This window comes from Calonectris borealis, chromosome 11 (genome assembly GCF_964195595.1).
Source record: "Calonectris borealis chromosome 11, bCalBor7.hap1.2, whole genome shotgun sequence".
NCBI lineage: Eukaryota > Metazoa > Chordata > Aves > Procellariiformes > Procellariidae > Calonectris > Calonectris borealis.
In genome coordinates, this window is record NC_134322.1 from 24,389,265 (window position 1) to 24,411,240 (window position 21,976).

General features: G+C 53.4%; 4 non-coding genes across 4 annotated transcripts; 2 read left to right on the plus strand and 2 right to left on the minus strand.

Moving 5' to 3' along the window:
* Window positions 1-77: 77 nt before the first annotated feature.
* TRNAM-CAU (transfer RNA methionine (anticodon CAU)) lies at window positions 78-149 on the minus strand. The gene has a single exon. It is a non-coding gene; the product is annotated as a tRNA-Met (tRNA).
* Window positions 150-2,736: 2,587 nt separating this feature from the next.
* On the plus strand, window positions 2,737-2,818 carry TRNAS-AGA (transfer RNA serine (anticodon AGA)). Its single transcript has one exon. It is a non-coding gene; the product is annotated as a tRNA-Ser (tRNA).
* Window positions 2,819-7,367: 4,549 nt separating this feature from the next.
* TRNAM-CAU (transfer RNA methionine (anticodon CAU)) lies at window positions 7,368-7,439 on the plus strand. Its single transcript has one exon. It is a non-coding gene; the product is annotated as a tRNA-Met (tRNA).
* Window positions 7,440-16,359: 8,920 nt separating this feature from the next.
* TRNAS-AGA (transfer RNA serine (anticodon AGA)) lies at window positions 16,360-16,441 on the minus strand. Its single transcript has one exon. It is a non-coding gene; the product is annotated as a tRNA-Ser (tRNA).
* Window positions 16,442-21,976: the final 5,535 nt, after the last annotated feature.

A 21,976-nucleotide genomic window follows, 5' to 3' on the forward strand; every position in this document is an offset into this window, starting at 1 on the left:
CACAGCAGTGCATGGAACACTTGCTGAAAGATGCAAGGGAGAGGCAGCAGCTGTGAAGAGTCACAGAGAAAAACAACTAGCAGAGGATGGTTTCGATCCATCGACCTCTGGGTTATGGGCCCAGCACGCTTCCGCTGCGCCACTCTGCTCCCCCCAGCAGCCCAGCCGGGACCTCCCACAGCCCTGCCTGGTGCTCCCTGGCACTGCCAGCACCAGCGCTTTTGCTCACGCTTCTTTCCCTTCCTCCTACCTGTGCCCTTGCCTGGGCAGGAAAAATGTCTCCCTGGAGACCTCACCGGCAGTGGGCCTGGGGTGGGTAGCACAAGGGCCTTGCTTTGCCCTTCTCCCCACATCTCCTGCCCATAACCCTGGATGGGGACTTTCTCTTTGACCACCCGAGCTGGCTCTGCAGGTGTTGAAGGAAACCCCAGAGTGAGGGGGCAGCCTTGCTGCTTTGCAGCGCAGAGAGGAGCTGCTCTCCAGCGAGCTCATGGGGGCTGCAACCCTGCTTGGAAATCCAGCTCCCAGGGGCTGCGAGACTGTGCCCAGTGTAAAAGTCAGTTCTTTGCCGGACAAGGAGGGAGACAAGGACCCTTAGCACAGAATTACCAAGGGAAATAATTCTCCTCTTTTAGCTGTGCACATAGCAGTGCCCCAGCCTAATGCATGGAGGACCCCGATATAGAGGAAAGCAGGGTTTACATATGTTTACAATACAGTTGCTGTATTGTAAACATCAAATTACTCATGTTAAGGGGTGGGTGTTGTGGTTTAACCCGGCAGGCAGCTAAACACCACACAGCCGCTCGCTCATTCCCCCCCCCCCCCCAGTGGGATGGGGGAGAGAATCGGAAGAGTAAAAATGAGAACACTTATGGGTTGAGATGAGAACAGTTTAATAATTGAAATAAAATATAATAACAAGAAGAAGAAGAAGAAGAAGAAGAAGAAGAAGAAGAAGAAGAAGAAGAAGAAGAAGTAGCAATGAAAAGGAAGATAACAAAAAGAGAGAGAAATAAAACCCGGGAAAGACAAGTGATGCAAATGAGAAGAAAAAACAGTTGCTCACCACCAACCGACTGATGCCCAGCCAGTCCCCGAGCGGCGGCCCCCCGGCCAGCTTTCCCCTAGTTTATATACTGAGCATGACGTCATATGGCATGGAATATCCCGTTGGCCAGTTTGGGTCAGCTGACCTGGCTGTGCCCCCTCCCAGCTTCTTGTGTATCTCCAGCCTTCTCAGTCGGTAGAGCATGAGAAACTGAGGCGGCCTTGACTCTGTGTAAGCACTTCTCAGCCATAACGCAAACATCTCTATATTATCAGCACTGTTTTCAGCACAAATCCAAAACATAGCCCCATACTAGCTACTACGAACAAAATTAACTCTATCCCAGCCAAAACCAGCACAGTGGGCTAATCTGTTACTATAGCTCGCGAAATCAGTATGTGCTTGTCCCGTGCACGTGGTGAACATATGGTCAATGGAGTGTTAACCTTCATTGTTCTAATCCGATGTCCCCTGCAGGTGGACAGGTTTTATACTGGATTCTAGTCAGTTGCTGTTCTGGCCGTGGTTATATGCCTGTGGGTTTCCTGAAAGATAGATCTCCTAATTGTTTTTTCATCGGTATGGGGTGTTCTCAGCCAGTGAGAGCTGGTTTAAGGTAGATCTTCAGGTCATCCTGAGGTAAAAGCTCTTCGTTCTCAGTTCTTAGTTACCAGGAACATCGTTACATCCAGTTCCAGTAAACTTACATAAAGCACAGGCCTCCTCCCACCGCACCCCCAGATTGCATACGGCCGGCCTCCCAGCACACACGCTTCCTCAAGCCGCTCCTCATGCTCACCCTCTTGAATGCAACCACCTCCCACCCTTGCTCTGCATACAGACAGGCACTGCCACATGTACCACCTCCACACTGACTGCTCAACGTAATTTTCGAAATATTCCTGCTCCAGTACCAAAAGGGGATCAGAGCTACTTTCATCTAGTGATGGAAATGATTGGGTTTGCAGATTGTTTGGTATTTTGGTCCATGCTCAGGAATTGGACAATGCTGGCAAAAAGATCTAGACAAACCTGTTCCACCAAAATAAACTCTCTGCTGTCTCCCTTTGTGTCATCCACACCTCTCATTTATTCCCCCTTGGCCCCTCCACACTTGTCCTCAGCCACGTTCCACCTTGCCCTTTCCATAGATCTCTCCCACTTTCACAAACCATTCCCTCTACACACCAACAACCTGCATGGCAGTCACGGTCTTTGTTCAAGGGTTGACACCACCCTTCATCCCCAAGAGGCTCGAGATGCTGCCTGGAGGTCACCAACTTCCCTGCAGGAATGTCCCCACTCTAGTGCCCACAGCAGGCTTGGAGTCCCCTGCAGATAAATTTGAGAAGCAAAGCGGGGTCTAACATCCCACCCCACAACTACAGTCATCTGTGGATGTCTCCACACAGCTGCCTCCCTTCTTCCCTGGAAGCAGATGAGATGCCAGCTGGGGGGTGAAATCATCCCCTCGTGGCAGGATATCCCAGATGCCTGGCTGAGGACAAGGCACTGGAGCTGCAGCTGTAGCCCTGCGGTTACACCTCTCAAGGCCTCTGGAAGCCTGGCACCAGGTGACTGTCGTGCTCAGCACAGGTCCCAATTGCAAGGGCCTGGCCCTGAAACTCCCAGGGAGCCGGGTGTCATTGCACATGTGATCGGCAGGGCAGAGAGGGCTGGAGCAGGTAGTTGTGGCCGAGTGGTGAAGGCGATGGACTAGAAATCCATTGGGGTTTCCCCGCGCAGGTTTGAATCCTGCCAACTGTGGGCTGCAGTCCCCTTTTGGGCTGCCTGCAAGGACCATGCTGCAGCTGTGGGACTCGTCCCCACAGACACAGCCCCTCCAGCTGCACAGGGCACCCAGGGACTCAGGAAAACCCCATTGCCTACCACATTTGTTCTTGCCTTCCCCTAGAAATGCCTCCATGGATGGGAAATTCTTCTCCCAATTGACAAAGTAGGCAAGTTGGTGGAAGAGAAAGAGACAGTAAGAAGTCCACTGTTGTTGGTTGTTGAGCAGAACTTAAGAGCCTGATCTCACCACATATCCCAAGCAGCACAGCCCCACCAGCTGTCTTCCCTACACCTGAAACTACAGCTCATCTCCAAAGAGGGCCTGCACAACATGGCTAACAAAGAAGGGAAGACACCTCATGGATCTGAGATCTTGCCAGCACTTACAAAGTGGCCCTCACTTTAGGTCTCATGAAGGCAGATTAGTGTGGAGTAGCAGGCAAGTGGGTGGAAGAGAAGGGGCCAGCGCTGACTACAAGCTACAGAAGATCATGGAACAGATCCTCCTGGGAGCTATGCTAAGGCATGTGGAGGACAGGGAGGTGATTCGAGACAGCCAGCATGGCTTCACCAAGGGCAAGTCCTGCCTGAACAACCTAGTGGCCTTCTATGATGGAGTGACTACATCAGTGGACATGGGAAGAGCTACAGATGTCATCTATCTGGACCTCTGTAAGGCCTTTGACATGGTCCCCCACAACATCTTTCTCTCTAAACTGGAGAGGTATGTATTTGATGGGTGGATGAGGAATTGGTTGGATGGACGCATCCAGAGGGTAGTGGTCAACGGCTCAATGTCCAGATGGAGATCAGAGACGAGTGATGTCCTACAGGGGTCCGTATTGGGATCAGTAGAGTTTAATATCTTCATCAATGACATAGAGAGTGGGATCGAGTACTCCCTCAGCAAGTTTGCAGATGACACCAAGCTGAATGGTGTAGTCGACACACCTGAGGGATGGGATGCCATCCAGAGGGACCTGGACAAGCTCGAGAAGTGGGCCCATGTGAACCTCATGAGGTTCAACAAGGTCAAGTGCAAAGTCCTGCACCTGGGTTGGGGCACCCCGACTGGGGTGGGGGATGAAGGGATTGAGAGCAGCCCTGCCGAGAAGGACTTGGGGGTTCTGGTGGATGAAAAGCTGGACATGAGCGAACAACGTGCGCTCGCAGCCCAGAAGGCCGACCGTATCCTGGGCTGCATCAAAAGAAGTGTGGCCAGCAGGTGGAGGGAGGTGATTCCGCCCCTCTGCTCTGCTCTGGTGAGACCCCACCTGCAGTGCTGCATCCAGCTCTGGAGTCGTCAGCACAAGAAAGACATGGACCTGTTGGAGCTGGTCCAGAGGAGGCCATGAAAATGATCAGAGGGATGGAACGCCTCTCCTATGAAGAAAGGCTGAGAGAGTTGGGGTTATTCAGCCTGGAGAAGAGAAGGCTCCGGGGAGACCTTATTGCGGCCTTTCAGTACTTAAAGGGGACTTGTAAGAAAGATGTCGGAAAACATTTTAGCAGGGCCTTTTGTGACAGGACAAGGGGGAATGGTTTTAAACTAAAAGAGGGTAGATTTAGGATAGATATCAGGAAGAAATTTGTTACGATGAGGGTGGTGAAACACTGGCACAGGTTGCCCAGAGAGGTGGAAGATGCCCCATCCCTGGAAACATTCAAGGTCAGACTGGATGGGGCTCTAAGCAACGTGATCTAGTTGAAGATGTCCCTGCCCACAGCAGAGGAGTTGGATTAGACAAGCTTTAAAGGTCCCTTCCAACCCAAACTATTCTATGATTCTGTAAGAGTTCCTTCTTTGCATAAATGGACCTCATTGTTAGTGATGAAGTGAAGACACATCATAGATCTGAGATCTTGCCTGTGGTCCTGCACACACATGGACAGCTTTTCCCAGGGGGCTTTCCTAAATTTAGCTTAAGGTTGTGATGATGAGAGGCGGGTCTATCCTGTCTCCTCCCCTTCTGGGAAAGATGTGGAAGTGCAAAAGAGGACCTGGTGACATCAGGAGACCATCGCCTGCCATCACAGACCTTAATGGGTTGGCTTTCTCACAGGCTGTGAAAGGAAGAAGGGCTCCTGGTAGCCTGTCTGGGTGGTGCAGCATCCTAAGAAAAAGGGAAACCTTGAGGGGCCCATTCAGAGAGAGCCTGGAGAAAGAGAAGGAAGGAGAGAAGGAGAGAAAAGCTTGTTGCTGATGCATGGTCTGTTCCCTGCAACAATTCCACTGAGGTTGGCGGAAGCAGTGCAAACAAAGGAGAAACTCAGGGAGGTTGGCAGCATGGATCATGAAGGAAAGGGGCAGTGGAAGAGGGATATGGAGCTGAGCCAGGGACCTCTTGATCTGCAGTCAAAATCTCTGCCCTGAGCAGTAGCCCCGGTAGCAGGCAGGCTGCAGCCACGCTCCCCACGCTCATATCTGCACCCGCATCCCAGCCCTCTCCATCCCGCTTTTGCTTTTGTCTCCTCTGCCTGGTTGCTGCATGCTCTGGCCTGTGGATGGGAGAGGGAACCAGCAGACAGAGCACAAACATGCAGGCTTCAGCACAGCCTCCTCGTCCCTCGCCCTCACCAACGGGCTCTACCAGCTCAGCCTGCTCAGAGCTTTCCTGGAACATCTCACAGGATCTAAGGCTGGTGACCGCCCAGTCCGGCTGGTCTGGCCCTGCCCTTGCGGGGATTGGGAAACACCTCCACCCCCAGCAGTGCTGGGCAGGACAGGAATGGCACCAGTCACAGAGAGGAAGGGTTTCTCTGGCTCCCTGGCACCCTGCGTGGTGGCAGGGGCAGCCCTGGGCTGTCAGGGAGCAGCAAGGGCAGGGCTGTGCCAGGATGGAGGACAAGCCGGGAGCTGGGGGGAGCGCAGCACAGCACGGGCAGGGCAAGGCCCTTGCAGCTGGTGTGAAAGGCAAGGTGCTATCTGCTATGGAACTTGCTTAGTGGAACGAACACTGCCTAGGCCTAAGAGCTTTTACCTCAGGATGACCTGAAGATCTACCTTAAACCAGCTCTCACTGGCTGAGAACACCCCATACCGATGAAAAAACAATTAGGAGATCTATCTTTCAGGAAACCCACAGGCATATAACCACGGCCAGAACAGCAACTGACTAGAATCCAGTATAAAACCTGTCCACCTGCAGGGGACATCGGATTAGAACAATGAAGGTTAACACTCCATTGACCATATGTTCACCACGTGCACGGGACAAGCACATACTGATTTCGCGAGCTATAGTAACAGATTAGCCCACTGTGCTGGTTTTGGCTGGGATAGAGTTAATTTTGTTCGTAGTAGCTAGTATGGGGCTATGTTTTGGATTTGTGCTGAAAACAGTGCTGATAATATAGAGATGTTTGCGTTATGGCTGAGAAGTGCTTACACAGAGTCAAGGCCGCCTCAGTTTCTCATGCTCTACCGACTGAGAAGGCTGGAGATACACAAGAAGCTGGGAGGGGGCACAGCCAGGTCAGCTGACCCAAACTGGCCAACGGGATATTCCATGCCATATGACGTCATGCTCAGTATATAAACTAGGGGAAAGCTGGCCGGGGGGCCGCCGCTCGGGGACTGGCTGGGCATCAGTCGGTTGGTGGTGAGCAACTGTTTTTTCTTCTCATTTGCATCACTTGTCTTTCCCGGGTTTTATTTCTCTCTCTTTTTGTTATCTTCCTTTTCATTGCTACTTCTTCTTCTTCTTCTTCTTCTTCTTCTTCTTCTTCTTCTTCTTCTTCTTCTTCTTGTTATTATATTTTATTTCAATTATTAAACTGTTCTCATCTCAACCCATAAGTGTTCTCATTTTTACTCTTCCGATTCTCTCCCCCATCCCACTGGGGGGGGGGGGGGAATGAGCGAGCGGCTGTGTGGTGTTTAGCTGCCTGCCGGGTTAAACCACAACACCCACCCCTTAACATGAGTAATTTGATGTTTACAATACAGCAACTGTATTGTAAACATATGTAAACCCTGCTTTCCTCTATATCGGGGTCCTCCATGCATTAGGCTGGGGCACTGCTATGTGCACAGCTAAAAGAGGAGAATTATTTCCCTTGGTAATTCTGTGCTAAGGGTCCTTGTCTCCCTCCTCGTCCGGCAAAGAACTGACTTTTACACTGGGCACAGTCTCGCAGCCCCTGGGAGCTGGATTTCCAAGCAGGGTTGCAGCCCCCATGAGCTCGCTGGAGAGCAGCTCCCCTCTGCGCTGCAAAGCAGCAAGGCTGCCCCCTCACTCTGGGGTTTCCTTCAACACCTGCAGAGCCAGCTCGGGTGGTCAAAGAGAAAGTCCCCATCCAGGGTTATGGGCAGGAGATGTGGGGAGAAGGGCAAAGCAAGGCCCTTGTGCTACCCACCCCAGGCCCACTGCCGGTGAGGTCTCCAGGGAGACATTTTTCCTGCCCAGGCAAGGGCACAGGTAGGAGGAAGGGAAAGAAGCGTGAGCAAAAGCGCTGGTGCTGGCAGTGCCAGGGAGCACCAGGCAGGGCTGTGGGAGGTCCCGGCTGGGCTGCTGGGGGGAGCAGAGTGGCGCAGCGGAAGCGTGCTGGGCCCATAACCCAGAGGTCGATGGATCGAAACCATCCTCTGCTAGTTGTTTTTCTCTGTGACTCTTCACAGCTGCTGCCTCTCCCTTGCATCTTTCAGCAAGTGTTCCATGCACTGCTGTGCTCCAGCTCTCTGGGCACCCATGGCCATGGCCCTCCTGTTCCTTCAGCCCGTTCTCTCTGCCACTGCCACCTTCTTTCTCCCTTGCCTGCTCAGGAGCCAGCACTCCCAAAGTGCCCCTCAGCCAGGCAGACGGGTGGGTGTGGAGCAGCAGGCAGAGCACAGCACAGGGCTCCCCCCACAAGGCAGTGGGTGTCCTGGGGACACAGGTGTTTCTCCCTTCCCATCAGGCAGCTCAATCCCAACTTGCCAGCCGCAAGTGGGGACCTCCAGGGCTCTGCAGGTGGGGAGGAAGACAAGGCTGGTACTAGTGTGGGAACCAATGCAATCGACTCAGCCACCTGGCTTTCTCCATCCTAGTCTGTTTGCTGCCGAGCCCACTCGTAGGTCCAGCCAGGAGCAGGGCCGAGCAGGAATTCCCAATGGGCGCTGTATTGGCTACATGTGGCTAGGTGTCGGTAAGGAAGGGGAGAGGGGTGCTGCAGGGTGGCCTCTGAGAAGAGCTAAGGGTCTGTCCTGTGCCAGACACAGCTGGTTCCAGCTGCCTCCACAACACTGAGCCATCTGCGAAGCTTGTGGCATCCGGAGCACCCATGCTGCACCAGATTAATATTCCTGAAGGAACTGCAACCTGTGGAGAAGCCACACCACTGAAGAGTTTTCCTGACAGGCCTGAAGCTTGTGGAAGAGCCTACACTGAAACAGATTTTCCTGTTTAGAAGTGCAGCATGTGAAGAAACCATGCTGGAGTAGTCTGCAATGAAGGACTGTAGTTGAGGCTGGTAGAAGTGGGAGGAATGGCAGTGTTTCGTTTGTCTTTTCGTTTGTCTCACTACCCAAAACCACACATGGCCCAATCCTTTTCTTCCCTTGTGGCTGCTCAGGACTGGCACTCAGTACTGGACGTACACCCCCTTCACTCCCACATGCACATCGGCAGGTCCTCTGGACACTAGACCATACCATAGCTCCATGCAGAATCCATGCCTGGAGCCCGGGCCCAGTTTGTCTGGTGTCCTGCTCCAACCCTGGGCAGTCCCTGATGCCAATCCACTCTACTCACTGGCTAGTGCAGCTTGAGATTTCCTAGCCAACATCTCACACACACACACAAACACACACACACACACAAAAAAAAGGAGAGCACAGTCTGACAGAAATGAGCTAGGAATAGAGCGTAATGAAAAATAGCAATTTCCTTCTTGTTCTTCATGTGCCTGGAAAGGGTTTCCAGGATGAATTGCTCCTTCCCCTCTCCTGGGATCAAGGTGAGGCAGACCAGCCTGCAGTTCCCCAGGTCCTCCTTTGTGCCCTTCTGGAAGACAGGAGTGACACTGACTGTCTTCCAGGCCTCAGGAACCTCTCCAATTGTCATGACCTTTCAAAGACAATCAAGAGTGGCCTCTTCCAAAAGTCCTCCTTGTCTGAGTGTTTCACAAGCTGTCAGCGGGTATCTGCAAGTGAATCCCTTGTGAGTGAGTGAGTACCTGACTGTCCAGAAGCCAGAACATGGCTTGACGTTGGCTGTGAGGTCACCTCTGGCTCTGCAGGCGATGGGCCATCCACAGGAATATCGCTTGCGCTAGGTGCTTGTCTTCATTCCATAGTGGATACCACTGCATGGTATATCTTTTTATATCTGAACAATTTTTGGTCCAAAGGAACCGGACAGTCCATCAGAGAGAGAATTGAGAACATGCGGGCATGACAGTGTCAAAAATGGCTGTCACAGGCAACCACAAAGAATATGAGAACCCATGGGGAATGACGCTGTCAAAAGTTGCCTCTTCCCTGTGTTTAGTGAGTGGGGGCTTTAGGTCAGCCTAAAAGCACATGGGTATGATGGGGTCAAGAAACAGCTGTCAGTCAATCACAGCAGTATGACAACATCTTGGTTCTGGTGTTTAATAAAATGCCAGCTCCCTGGCATAAAACGGCAGCTGAAAGAAAATGGCACCCTCCGTGTATGTAGGGGAAGGTACATGCTGGTCACGTGTACTTCCAGGTAAATGGGAAAGGGCGGCTGGTCCTGCCAGCCAATCACCACAGACCACGTGACAGGGAGAGGGCAGTGACTTTAAGGGAAATGGTACACCTGGCTGCCTGCTTGGGGGGTTGAGGCCGAGGGGCCTATTTTGCCAGAAGTTGAGGGCAGGGCACCTGTCACTTGTTATTAAAGGAAGGAAAAGTTGGTAAAAAAAATTGGAATAAAAGTTCTCCCTCTACTACGGACTACAGTTGCTCCAAGTGATCAGTGATGTGGAGGTGATCAGATTGCTGCTGAGGGGTTTGCTGTGGGGAATAGGGATATGACGCACTCTGGGCAAGCTGGCACAAGGATTCACCAAAGTAATTATCCTCCACCAAAAGCAGTAGCAGCAGAAGGTAGATTTTAGCACAGGAAAAGGTAATGAGTAGAGTCCTGTGTCACAAAAATGCTCAGCTGGCCCGTGATGACCAAGGAGAGAAGCTGGCACACAACCTATAGAATTACAAGAGTAAATATGCATTCGTCTGCATGAGGTGTCCTACCCAAATTAGGGACACCCCGAATGTGGTTTTACACAGGGTCCTTATACCCTTCGAATATTCACATACAACACGACTTTAAAATAATCACTAACAACCACATTAATCGGAGCAGAAGGTTGGCCCAGCGGACCTCCAGAGGTCCTTTCTAACCGTCATTATTCTGGGGTGCACTGTGTCACATGAGCCCTTGAGCAGTCACCAAAAGGCAATGCCTTGGTAGGCAGCAGCTGCACAGGATTGCATAGAAGCACCAGGAATGGTGCTAAAATATGTGCAAATACCCTTGAGGAGAGCAGAACTTTGGGAGGAACGAGGCTATGAGCTGGCATGCCTGAGGCTGGGGCACCAAGTCCACTGAAGTCCACAGCAGGGTGACTCATGTTTGCCTGGAGTTCAGGGTTTTTCCCAACTCTTCGACATCACGATGACTCCCAGGTGCTCTGGGACACTGATCCAATGTCCCTTTGTAGTTTGAAATGCATGGAATGGGCCACCCCACCCCTGACCCAGGAAAAAGGGCCGTGAGCTTTTGCCTCCAAACCCTGAGCCTCTCCTCAGAAGCAGGCCATCCAGGCCTCTGGCCTCTGGGATTCCCTTGCTGAGCAAAACAGGTTAATTTGGGTGTGGGTCTCTTTCAAGAAAGGACGCAGGCATCTCTTTGATCATCCTCCTGCATGTTGATTTGCCTGTTTCAAAACAGGCTCTCCACTTCCCAAGCTGAGACCAGACCCCGGGTTGGAAGAAGCGTGATGGCTATGGAGAGCCCAGGGAGAGATCACTTGAGAGAGACTTGCCTGATCCCTGGTCTACTCTTCACCATTACGAATCTGCCTTTGTTCCCTGGGCTCGAGGGCAGAAAAAAACAGGCTGTGGCAGAGCCTGATGAGGCTAAGCCATCACTCCTGCCCACAAGGGGCTTCCCTCCAGCCCACAACAGTCCTTCCTTGCAGTTGATCTTTACTACATCCCTGGAGATATGAGTCTCCCACCATCCCCTGCGTGGCTACAACGATTCGCAGGGAGAGACGTCTCTCAGGGTTAGCCTGACTGCCTGGACTGAAAGCCATTGAGAGCTGGCTTGAGGTGTCCTTCATGACCCCTGGGGCTCTGGGACACAGCATAAAAGCCTGCCCTGCTCCAGGCCCTGCATCCTCCTCTCTTGCCTCCCTTTCCTCCAGGAACGAGGTATGTCTGCTCCATCTCTCCCTGTGGGCGGAACTGCTGTCATGGCGGCTACGCAGGTTGATACTTGGGCTGCCTCCGCTTGGCCCCGCAATAGAACTGTTTAAGGGCTGTGACCCCTTTCCCTTTTGGTGGAGGTGGCTGGGGAGAGCTGGGAAGAGGGGCGTTCTTTCAAGCAGAGGGGATCGATGGGGCTCAGCTGCAGGGAGGTCTGACCAGCAGGATTTCCACCTGCAACAGATGGCTACTTCGCAAATGGCCAAGTGTTCCCTGCCTGCTCGGTGTTTCAGCTTTGCCTCCCTCACCGAGAGATGTCTTGCTTCAGGCCCTGTCTCCCAACCCCCTAGAGCACCTCTGATCCAACCCCACCTGCGAGCAGCTGCAGTGAGCCCTGTGATGCCTGGTGTGCTGAATTCTGGGGCCTCCCTTGATCTGGGTGGGTCAGGGCTGTGTCTGCCTCCCCCACCTCGCTGCATTCTGAACTGCTGAAGCCGGTGGATCATCCCCTTTGAAGCAGTGAGAAAGACGTAGGTGCTGCAGCATGATAATGGCCACAGCTGGATGTCCTCATCCCACCTGGCAAGAGGGACCTGCGCCCACTGCTCCTCGCTGCACGGCAGGCCTTGCCCTGCCTCCTCTGGCTCTGCTTTGCTCTGAGCTCCTCAAGAAAGGGCTCGTTCTCTTCTTCTGCTTTGCTGAACGTCCCGCTGCCAGGGGGAAGGTGCCGGAGTTAGAGGCTGTTCTTGGTGGGCCTGGGTTGCCAGCAGGTAGAGCAGAATGGGAAAAGGCAAGTGCTTTGTGCGGAGCTTGTCCTTGGGAAATGGGACATGTTTTTTGCCTCCCTGAACATTGCAGATGTGTTTCTTGGTCTCTGTTCTGTGCCACTGCCTTTGCTCCTTCTCATTAAAGACTTTGAGCAGCATAGCAGAGAGAGTTGTGATGGTTTATTCTCCTCCTCCCTCCCTGGAAGAACCAGCCTTCTCCCATGGCAGCGAGTCTGTCCCCAAGCATGGGGCACTGCCAGTTGTGGGTGGAGGGTCTTGAACTGATACCAGAGCACCAAAACCAAACAAGCAGTGTCTCCATCTCCCTTGCCATCACCAGGTACAAACTTCCTCCAGGGCCATGGGGCACTCGCTGCTCATAGGACCTTTCAAGGGAGCTGCAGAGCTCTTTGTGCAAGCCTGGCACGCCCTCTCTTGCAAGACCCACGCTGTGAGAATCTTGCTTTCTCCTGATTAGACCTGATTATGAAGTTTCCAGCAGAACCTCTTCAACATTGCACCTGACAGAGGACATTCGTGCACTTGCGGTCTCTGCTGCTGCCTCCCTTCACCCCCATGTTGGACAGCCTGTCAATCTGCCTGGGTAAGTAACTGCCTCTCCTGTTTCTCACCTTGTAGCTCACACTAAGCAGCCCTTAACCAGATATCCTTCCTCTTGGTTGCAGTCCTAGCCGAGCTCCTGACCTTGCTGAATGAGGCGACCAAGAGAGAGGGCAGGGCATGAGGTTCAACAGAGGGAAGAGCTGGCAGGAGGACTCAAAGCAGCTTGCTATGGGTTGCACAAGCTGGACTGCCTTCCTCTGCTAGGATAGTCCTGGCTGACTTCAAAGCCGGGTCCTTTCTTCCAGGACACGCTGTCCCCTTCTGCCCCAAAGTGGCCTCTCCCTCAGTGAGAACGCCATTTTCTCTCCCAAGGCTGCTCCAGACTCAGGTACATTTCACTGCGAGCCGGAGGGAGCTTTCCCTCATGCCCTGGGACCCCCACGCTGCCTGCCCAAGAAGGGTCCATGCACACAGCGGGCAAAAGCTGCACTGGTGCCATCGTCCTTCTGCCAAGGTTTGAGTCTGTGTGTTGAGAGCAGGGCCCTTTCTCCCAGCAGGCTGACAGGAGGAAACGCATGCGGGGACGCTCTACGGGATCTCGGCCTTAGCCCGGCGCACTGAGGACACAACCTCCTTGGACTGCCCAAAGCACTGGGCTGGCATCCGGTACTTCTGAACCCATGAGACAGGCCACGCTATCACGCCCAAGGCTAAGATACCAGACAGCAGGTTGCATTCAGAGAGGGCATGAGAAACACCATGTCACTGGAGTACGGTTAAATCGCTAAAGAGTAGCTACTCTGAAAGCATGTCGCAGAGAAGCAGCATTGCTGAGGGCTTTCCTCATCCATCCCTGGGATCTGCAGGACCGAGCAGGGAGGGAGGAGTGTCTGGGAGCAGCAAGAGCATGGCCCAATCTTTGAAGGGCTTGCAAAGAGGTGGAGGGACCCCCCTCCAGGGTCAGCCCTTTCGCATGCAGATGCTGTGCCGCCGCCGGAGGAGGGAGCTGGGGCTCTGCCCAGGCTCACTGGTCTCACCCAGAACTAGGGGATCAAGGACTCTGGACACCCAGTGTGGGCCAGTGCAGGCAGCTTCCTTGCTCAGGGCATTTTGTCCTTGGTTGCCTTTCCTGGCAGCACTGCCCGCTGGGGCTGCTGCAGTCCCCAGCCCGTTTGCTTCCCCAAGGTCATGGCAACTGCTTCTACCACAAGAGTCTCTGATGCGGTTCCTGCCCGGGGTCACTGCAGGGAGGACACTTTGTGCCCCCCTTACAGGCTTCAGTGGGCAGCCAGAGGTCTCCCAGAGCTCCCCCGCACCTGGGAGCTGCTGCTCAGGCCAGGCTGGCCCACACAGGAGGCCAGGGCACCTTCAGGTCCTGGTCCAGGGTCTGGTTTTGCAGATGGGACCAGCAGCAGGGCTGCTGTTCTCCCCAGAAGTTGGCAAGATCTTCCCAAGGTCTTTCTGTCTTGGCAAGGCGGAGAGTGGCTTGGCCATGTGCCTCTGGCCTTGCAGGCTGCCGGGAGCCCAGGTGGGCTGAGGTGTGGGTCAGACAAAAGTGTTTGCGGGGAGCCAAAGCCTGGGAGAACTTTCAGGGCTTCACTTGGATACCAACAGGGGAGAGGCACAGGGTAGATGGGCAAAAACCCAGCTACCACCCCTGGCGACATTTGCAGGAAGGCGTAGCTCTGCCAGAGCTCTGGGATTGCAGGGCACTGGAGGAGGTCAGCAGGGCCGAGCCCTCCCTTCCCAGCCTGTAGTGTCCAGGCCACAGGCTGTGCCAAGGAGCCGAGTGCAGGCCTGGCACCAACCTCCTGTGCAGGGCAAAGCCACCAGCATCCCCAGGCAGGAGCTTGTCTTAAAACCAGGCCTCTGGGAAAGGTGGCGATGAACAGTCAGGACAAGCAGTCACAGTCGTCAGTTTTAGTTGTCTCATCCTGTCTTTGGTTGGAAAAGACTGTATGAATGAATCTGCCGGAATGGGGACTCCTGAGAACTCCTCAAAAACACTTAGAGCAGCATCGTGCCTGCTGCTGGCACCTTACTTCATACCAACGGCATGAGCCAAGTGCTGAGCTATCAGCTGCTCTGATACAGCTGCCCTCACAGCCCCTGCCCCCAGGCATCGGCCGTGGTCTGGCCTATCTGCTGCTCAGATAGATGTGGCCTCACAGGGAGCTAAACAGCCATCTGTAGCTCACAGACAACAAGCCGCACAGCCATGTGGCTGACCACCTGCTGAGACCAAAGTGACCTCACAGTCAGTCACCCTCACTTGCCTGGGATTTTCCTCTCACTGGCCCATCAGCTACTCAGGTACCAGTGACCTTGCAAGCAGCATCCAAGCCATGGGCCTCCTTCTTTCCTACCAGGTATTCAGGCACAAGTGACCTCACAAGCACCTAGTGCTGCCATGAGCCTACCCAGGCCCATCAGCTGCAGAGACAGAAGCGAACTTAAAATCAAAATGCAAACCATGCGCCTGCTGCTGGCCTAGCAGGCCGTGAGGTAGAAGGGAACTCACAAGCACATAGCCCCAAATTTGCATGCTGCTGCTTGTCAGGAACACTAGCACCTAGCACAAGCCATGTTCCTGCAGATGGTCTGCAGAGCCAGAGATGAGCTCACAGTCAACATCCAAGCCATGTTCTGGCTTCTGGCCAGTCAGGTACTCAGGTAGCAGGGAGCTCACCTGCAGATACCCACGCTGTCTTCCCGCTGACAGCTTGTGAAGCACTCAGACCAGGAGGACTTCTGGAAGAGGCCACTCTCGATTGTCTTGGAAAGGTCATGGTAACAGAGAGGTTCCTGAGGCCTGGAAGACAGTCACTGTCACTCCTATCTTCCAGAAGGGCACGAAGGAGGACCTGGGGACCTGCAGGCTGGCCAGCCTCACCTCGATCCCTGGAAAGGGGATGGAGCAACTCATCCTGGAAACCCTTTCCAGGCACGTGAAGAACAAGAAGGTGATTTTTTTTTTTTAATTACGCTCTATTCCTAGCTCGTTTCTGTCAGACTGTGCTTTCCTTTTTTTGTGTGTGTGTGTGTTTGTGTGTGTGTGTGAGATGTTGGCTAGGAAATCTGAAGCTGCACTCGCCAGCAAGTACAAGGGTGAATAGCAACAGACGGACTAGGATGAAAAATGTCCCAGGTCGTAGAGTCCATCTCACTGGTCTTCCCTGAACTAGAACCAGCCATGTCCACCATGTCACCTGAAGAACCCTGAAGGTCCTCACTTGCAGCCAGGTATTGGGGAGTTTATCTGCCTGATGGGAAGGCAGAAACACCTTTGTCCCCAGGAAATCCATTATCTTGCTGGGGGAGCTCTGTGCTTTGCTCCGCCTGCTACTCCACACCAATCTGCCTTTGTGAGACCTAAGGTGAGGGGCACTTTGGGAGTGCTGGCAAGATCTCAGATCCATGAGGTGTCTTCCCTTCTTCGTTAGCAATGAGGGCCATGTTGTGCAGGCTCTCTTTGGAGATGAGCTGCTGTAATTTCAGGTGTAGGGAAGACAGCTGGTATGGCTGTGCCGCTCGGGATGTCAGGTGAGATCAGGCTCTTAAGTTCTGCGCAACAACCAACACAGCTCATACTCAGCACTGGTCCGTTCTCTTCCCCTAACTTGCCTACCTTGTCAATGGCAGCAGGATTTCCCATTCACCCAGGAATTTTAGGGGGGAAGTGAGGACAAGTGCTGTAGGCAATGGGGGTTTTTTTGTTTCCCTGGGCACCAGGTACAGTTTGGAGCCGAGTCCCACAGCTGCAGCGTGGTTAATTGCAGGCAGCCCAAAAGAGGACTGCGCCCCGTAGTTGGCAGGATTCGAACCTGCGCGGGGAAACCCCAATGGATTTCTAGTCCATCGCCTTCACCACTCGGCCACAACTACCTGCTCCAGCCCTCTCTGCCCTGCTCATCACATGCCCTGTGCAATGACACCCGGCTCCCTGGGAGTTTCAGGGCCAGGCTTCACTCGGAGCCCTGCGGTTCAGACCTGCACTGAGCATGACAGGTACCAGGCTTCCAGAGGCCTTTAGGGGCATAACCACAGGGGCTATGGCTGCAGCTCCCAGCACCTTGTCCTCAGCCGGGCATCTGGGATATCCTGCCACGGGGGGATGGTTTCACTCCCCAGTTGGCATCTCGGCTGCTTCCAGGGAAGAAGGGAAGGCAGCTGTGTGGAGACAACCAGAGATGGTCGTAGTTGTGGGGTGGGCTATTAGACCCCGCTTTGCTTCTCAAATTTATCTGCGGGGGACTCCAAGCCTAGAGTGGGGACACTTCTGCAGGGAAGTTGGTGACCTGAGGCAGCACCTTGAGCCTCTTGGGGACGTAGGGTGGTGTCAACCCTTGAACAAAGACCATGACTGCCATGCAGGTTATTGGTGTGTAGGGGGAATGGTTTGCGAGAGTGGGAGAGATCTATGGAAAGGGCAAGGTAGAGCCTGGCTGAGGAGAGTTGTGGAAGGTCAAATGGGAGGTTGTGGGTGACTTGGCAGGAGACAGAAGAGTGGTTTGGTGGAACAGGTTTGTCCAGATCTTTTTGCTAACACTAGCAAGGGATGTGTAATGCCTTAGCGGGGACCAAAAAGCGAAATAAACTGCAAAATGGATCATTTCCATCACTAGATGTAAGTAGTTCTGATTCCCTTTCAGCTCTGGAGCAGGAATATTTGGAAAGTGGTTTCAAGGAGCTGGTGTGGAGGTGGTGCATCTGGCAGTGTCTGACTGCATGCAGAGCAAGGGTGGGAGGTGGTCGCAGTTGAGGGAGTAAGCATGGGAGCGGCTTGCAGGGGCCTGGAAGGAGGATGCCTGCCAGTCTGTGAAGTGAAGCAGCAGGAGGCAGCCCTTCACGCAGGTGCATTGGTGGAATAGTGATGAGCATAGCAACCTTCCAAGCAGTTGACCCGGCTTCGATTCCTGGCCAATGCTGACAAATGTCTCATCAACCTGGCTCCAGAGTGCCTTATATCTTCTGCTCAGATAACCCCCAGCTTTCCTCTGAGGTTTCAAGCCACTCCTCTCGCCTCCCTGCAGCCTTGAGACCAACTGAGACCAGTGCTTTCTGCCTGCTGGGAGGCCACCAGGCTTGACTGTTCACTGCGGTGCTGGTACAGGAGCCAGGAGAGAGGCATTTTTGTCCAGGAACTGCTGGTGCTGCTAGCTGCAACTAGCAGGAAAAGCATGTGCTGTGGCAGGGTCCAAAAGAAGATCAGCAGTGCCTAGGTGGTCATCAAGGGACACACTGAGGCCAGGTATGCAATTTGGGGGGGCGGTGGGAGGAGGCCTGTTCTTTATGTAATGGCTCAAAGGCCTGTCTGTCTGAGCTGAAGTCACCCTGGAGACGCTGACCTACCCTGTGGAGGCTCCAGCATTGCAGAGCCATCCGGAAGTTTACTGGAACTGGATGGAACGCTGTTGCTGGTAACTAAGACCTGAGACGCCCTCATTCCTCTTGAAGCTTATGGCCTGATGGCCAAAGGAAACACAAGGAGCCTCTCATAACTAGACTCTCTACCTCAAGGGGGTGAAGCTTCTCGAGTCTCTGATTCCAGGGTTGCTTAAAGAAAAAAGCAACGTTCTTTGCTGTGCTGACAGTCAAAACTGATTCTGGGCTGGGGGGTTGTACGGAAAGTTTGTGTTAGCACAGTATTTACAGACTCCCACTGTGTCAATAGCAGTGCTACAAGTTGTTGGAGTTACCAAGAGGGGGATAGTGATTGGGCATGCTCTGTTCCTACTGCAATGCCCACCCTAACCCCATCGTGCAGTCACACTGGCTACGTCCAGAGCTGAAAACCAGCGCTTTCCTCCTTTCCACTCCATACCCATCCCCTGGACTTTATTCCCACAACACCAATGAAAGAGAGAAGTGCCATGACTGTGTTTCATATGAAGTTTGTGAACAACAGTTGAGAGAACTGAGAAGCTAACTCAAAAGGTCTGTATTAACATTCATATCTAACCAATTGGGACACTGGTCTTTGACCACCCTCACAGTACAACAGGGTTACTATGTGTGGCATTTCTTGTATTTCCAGCTGCAACCGCTGTTTCTTGCCCTCTCACTGGGCACCACTGGCAAGAGGATGGTGCTCTCTTCTTTACTGTGTCTATCCACCCTCCTGCCCCAGGTTTTTGGAGACCTGGATAAGATGCTGCCTCAGCCTTCCCTTCCCCAGGCTAACCAAACCCAGCTCTCCCAGCCTGTTCTTGTATGGCGGATGAATCAAGTCCTTAATCACCTCAGTGTCCCTTTGGCAGGGCTGACAGATCCCCTCTCTGTGCAGAACTGGAATCAGCCACACAATGACACTGGTGGAGTCCCTGTAAGGGCACTTGGCATGCAGATGTCCAGGTCTCCAGCAGACGAAGGAAACTTTGCAGAAGGCTTTCCACTTGCTTCTGGGAGTAGATTAGACCAAAAGAGAAAGCAGAAGCAAGAGCATTCAGTCAGGGGAAGATGTGCACCTGCCCTGAAGTTCATGGACCTCAAGCAGCAATGACTGCTGAGAGATTTTGGTGGCGCAGCTTGAGTAGTTGAGGAGAGAAATGCATCATCTGTGAGACTAAACAGCGACACTGGATCTTACTTTGTACTTGCCTGCATGCTTGCATGTAGGAGGCCTTGGTTTACTGCTGAGCAACTTAGGTGCCTTTTCCCTCCAAAACACCTGTAACTTCTAGCTCCGTGTCCAGAAAGGTGCATCAGCAAAAGGAAACGAGTTATAAACCAGTGCCAGGACTCTGGCTGAGATTCAGGCTCAGAAAGACCACTTGTCGCTGCATGGTTCTAAAGGAGCCCTGCACAAATCAGCTGAGCACGTGTCCATTTTTTCCTGCCACTTCAGGAAGCGTTGTCATCTCAGCCCAGTTCATAAGCCTGCTTCTATCCTCTGCCAGTGGGTACTCAGGGCAGGCAGTGAAAAGTCACTGCTTCCTGAGCATACATGCAAGACATGCTGGGTACACTGGCAAGAGAAATAAGATCACCTCTTTCAGTGGTGGGTCTCAAGGCTGACTCTGAGAGATATCAGCAGGAGGTTCAGTAAAGCAGAAGAGAATGAGCCCTTTCTTGAGGAACTTAGAGCAAAGCAGAACCAGAGGAGGCAGGGCGAGGTCTGCCATGCGAGCAGCGAGGAGCAGCGGGCACAAATGGGATGAGGATTCCCAGTCCATCTGCAAGTTGTGGCCACACTCCTGCTGCAGGGTCCCCGTCTTTCTTCCTGCTCCAAAGGAGATGATCTGCTGGCTTCAGCAGTTCAGACTGCAGTGGGGGTGGGGGGTGGGGGGTGGGGCAGACACAGCCCTGATCCCCCCAGACCAAGGGAGCCCCTGGAAGAGATGGGTTTCACTCCTCAGCAGGCATCTCAGCTGCTTCCAGGGAAGAAGGGAAGGCAGCTGTGTGGATACAAACAGGATCGTGGTAATTGTGCGGTGGCCTATTAGACCGCGCTTTGCTTCTCAAATTTATCTGCGGAGGACTCCAAGCCTGCTGTGAGCACTAGGGTGGGGACATTCCTGCAGGGAAGTTGGTGACCTCCAGGCAGCACCTCCAGCTTTTTGGGGACGTAGGGTGGTGTCTACCCTAACAAAGACCACGACTGCCATGCAGGTTGTTGGTGTGTAGGGGGAATGGTTTGCAAGAGTGGGAGAGATCTATGGAAAGGGTGTAGCCTGGCTGAGGAGAGGTGTGGAGGGTGAAAGGGAGAATAAATAGGAGGTGTGGATGTACTAGAGGGAGACAGGAGAGAGTTTCTTTTGGTGGAATAGGTTTGTCTAGGTCTTTTTGCCAGCACTGGCAAGGGATGTTTAATACTTGAGCAGGGACCAGAAAACCAAATAATCTGCAAAACCAATCATTTCCATCACTAGATGAAAGTAGCTCTGATTCCCTTTTGGCTCTGGAGCAGGAGTATCTGGAAAATGGCATTGAGCAGTCGGTGTGGAGGTGGTACATGTGGCAGTCTGCATGCAGAGCAAGGGTGGGAGGTGTTTGCAGTCGAGAGGGTGAGCATGAGGAGTGGCTTGAGGAAGTGTGTGTGCAGGGGGCTGGAAGGAGGAGGCCGGTCAGTCTGTGAAGGGGAGGAGAAGGAGGATGGGCAGTCTGTGTACTGGAGGAGCAGGAGGCAGATGAGATTGGGAAGTGGAGTAGCAGGAGGCAGGCCAGGCTCTGCACTGGAGAAGTTTCCCTGCAGCCTTGCTGCATTGCCCCATGAGTACCTCCCAGTCCAGCAGAAAGACTTTAGCAAGACCAGTATTGGCAAAAGCAGACTGAAGGGGCTGAAGAAGAACTGCTGAGGATGGGGGCCACACTGAACAGGACGAAACAAAACACAGCGCAGGTGATTGGCAGGCAGCTTTGTGTACAGAGCTTCGCCCTGCTCCTCCCAGTGCCCACAGCAGCCCTGCTTCCTCCTCTGGAAACGAGGAGCCTGCCATAGCTTTGGGGCTAGCCCTGCTTGGAGCAGGTGGAGTAGTCATTTAGGACAAGAGGAAATGGCCTCAAGTTGCACCAAGGGAGGTTTAGATTGAACATTAGGAGAAATTTCTTTACTGAAAGAGTGGTCAGGCCTTGGAACAGGCTGCCCAGGGAAGTGGTGGAGTCACCATCCCTGGAGGTATTTAAAAGACGTGTAGATGAGGCTCTTAGGAACATGGTGTAGAGGGCATGGTGGTGTTAGGTTGACGGTTGGACACGATGATCTTATAGGTCTTTTCCAACCTGTATGATTCTATGATTCTAGTCACCTCCTTGCCAGCATTGGGAAAAGCAGACTGAGGGGGAGTCTTTCAGTCATTCAGAATTTCTCAGGGAGTGTTGAAGCATTGAAGCAGGTGCCCAGAGAACTTTGGGATTCTCCATGTTTGGGTTTCGTGGTGAAGTTTCAGTGGGGTTGGCCATTGAGCAGGGGTTGGTGTGACAGAACCCTTATTGCCCAGTCTTCCCTGCCCCAAGCAGGGAAGAAGGAAGCACCCTTGTTGCCCCAAGGAACCATCCATGAGGCAGCACTGCCGACCAAGTGCTTGGCTTGCATATCCTGGGTCTCTGTAGGGAATGGAGGAAGTCATGGGAAAGGTACACGTGTGCCTGGAGCCCCTTGACCGGATGTTGGCAGGTGCAGAGCCGTAACTTGCTGACGGTTCCTTTGGTTGCTCCCGTGAAGGATTGCCTTGGGCTTTGCGAGACACATCGGAAGTGTGCTGCCCCTGTGCTGGGTGCTCCTGTTCCACGTGGCCTGAAGTGCCTGGAGGTGCTGTGGTCACCTGCCAGCAGCCCTCGGTGGGAGTGGGCAAGGGTGCTCCCAGGCGCAGCTCCCCCTGCAGCAGTGCCAGGAGGAGGCTGGCTGAGCTGGGCTGGCTCTGGCAGCTGCAGGGGGAGGAACGGCAGCAGCCGAGGCAGCGCTAGCAGCAGCAGCAGAGG